Source organism: Mandrillus leucophaeus, unplaced genomic scaffold (assembly GCF_000951045.1).
Source record: "Mandrillus leucophaeus isolate KB7577 unplaced genomic scaffold, Mleu.le_1.0 Scaffold379, whole genome shotgun sequence".
Classification (NCBI taxonomy): Eukaryota; Metazoa; Chordata; class Mammalia; order Primates; family Cercopithecidae; genus Mandrillus; species Mandrillus leucophaeus.
The window spans coordinates 132,651-134,675 of record NW_012104020.1 but is presented as its reverse complement, the minus strand read 5'-3'; the positions used below and the strand labels follow the sequence as shown (position 1 = coordinate 134,675).

The window sequence follows — 2,025 nt, the reverse complement described above, 5'->3', positions numbered from 1 at the left end:
AATAAAATATGGCAAAAGTGATACCATGACACTCTCTGGCACAGCCCTAAAGAGACTGGCAGCTTCCTCTTCTTATGTTGGAGCCCTTACTTTTTTTTTTTTTTTTGAGACGGAGTCTCATTCTGTCATTCAGGCTGGAGAGCAGTGGCGTGATCTCGGCTCACTGCAACCTCTGACTCACAGGTTTAAGCAATTCTTCTGCCTCAGCTTCCCGAGTAGCTGGGCCCACAGGCGCATGCCACTATGCCTAGCTAATTTTTATATTTTTGGTAGAGATGGGGTTTCACCATATTGGCCGGGCTGGTCTTGAACTCCTGACCTCATGATCCGACTACCTCAGCCTCCCAAAGTGCTGGGGTTACAGGCATGAGCCACCGCACCTGGCCAAGGAGCCTTTATTCTTTGAGCCCTGAAGCCACCACGTTAGAAGTGCAGGTATCCTATGGGAGAGTCCACGTGGAGAGAACCTGGGACCATGTGGAGAAGCCTAAATAAGAATGAAGTTATCTTGACTTGGGAGGCTGAGTCAGGAAGGATCGCTTGAGGCCAGGACTTCCAGACAAGCCTGTGCAACATAGCAAGACCTTGTCTCAAAGAAAGGTGAAGTCATCTTGGTTCCTCCAGCCCAGCCTAGCACCAGCTAAATTGTACCAAGTGACCCAATTGATGCTACATAGTGCAGAAGAATCACCCAGTCAAGCTTCATCTGAGTTCCTGATCCACAAAACCATGAAACAGAATAAAATGGCTGTTGTTTTCAGCCACAACATTTTGGGGAGGTTTTTTACATAGCCGTAACCAAAATACTACTTAATGGCTGAAGACATGAAGGCTGAGAGAGGTTCTATCTTACCAAAAGCCATACCTTTGGTATACAAAGACACTGAGGCTGGGCACAGTGATTCACATCTGTAATCCCAACATTTTGAGAGGCCGAGGCGGGAGAATCACTTGAGGCCAGAAGTTTGAGACCAGTCTGGGCAACAATAGCAAGACTGCATCTCTACAAAAAATGTTAAAAATTAGCCAGGGATGGTGGTGTGTGCCTGTAGTCTTACTTACTTGGGAGGCCGAGGCAGGAGGATCGCTTGAGCCCAGAAGATTGAAGCTGCCGTGAGCTATAATCACACCATTGCACTCCAGCCTGGCCAGTGGAGCAAGATTCCAGCTCTATGCAAAAAGAAAAGAAAAGAGAAAAGAAAAGAAAGGAAAAAAGAAAAGAAAAGAAAAGAAAAGAAGACACTGAGTTGTGAACCTGGGTCGGTCTGCTCCAGAATCCATCCCTTTAACCACTGTGCTTTACTGAGGACGGGTCAGAACTTGTAATGATGATTCTGATTTCAGTATTTTGCTGTTTCTCCCACAATGAGTGGGAGAAAATAATGGTCCAGGAAACCCACATGACTACAGGGAGCTGCCCAGCCTCTGTACAGTGGCCCGCCAAGGCCCCCAGCAACGCTTCTCATTCCACAAGTAATCCCCCAGACTGGTCTTGGCAACTGGCTGTCCTCTCAGCCCAGCCCTTTTGTTCCTAGGAAAACAGGAACCCAGAGAGGAGGTGCCATTGGACTAGATTTTTCTTTCTTCCATCTTTTTTTTTTTTTTTCCTGTTACAGGATTTCATTCTGTCACCCAAGCTGGAGTGCAGTGGTGGCAGACAATAATGCAGTGGTTTTGCCATGCTGCCCAGGCTGGTCTGAAACTCCTGGGCTCAAGCAATCTGCCCACCTAGGCCTCTCAAAGTGCTGGGACTGGCCGGGTGCGATGGCTTACGCCTGTTATCTTAGCACTTTGGGAGGTCGAGGTGGGAGGATCATTTGAGGCCAGGAGTTCAAGACCAGACTGGTCAACATTGCAAAACCCTATCTCTACTAAAAAATACAAAAATTGGCCGGGTGTGGTAGTGTAGGCCTGTAATCCCAGCTACTCAGGTGGCTGAGGCAAGATAATTGCTTGAACCCAGGAGGCGGAGGTTGCAGTGAACCCAGATTATGCCACTGTACTCCAGCCTGGGCAAGAGAGCAA

General features: G+C 48.0%; 1 protein-coding gene across 1 annotated transcript in view; it reads right to left on the bottom strand.

Moving 5' to 3' along the window:
* PIPOX (pipecolic acid oxidase) overlaps nt 1–2,025 on the bottom strand; it is a 21,282-nt gene that overhangs the window by 15,473 nt on the left and 3,784 nt on the right. The window lies entirely within an intron of this gene.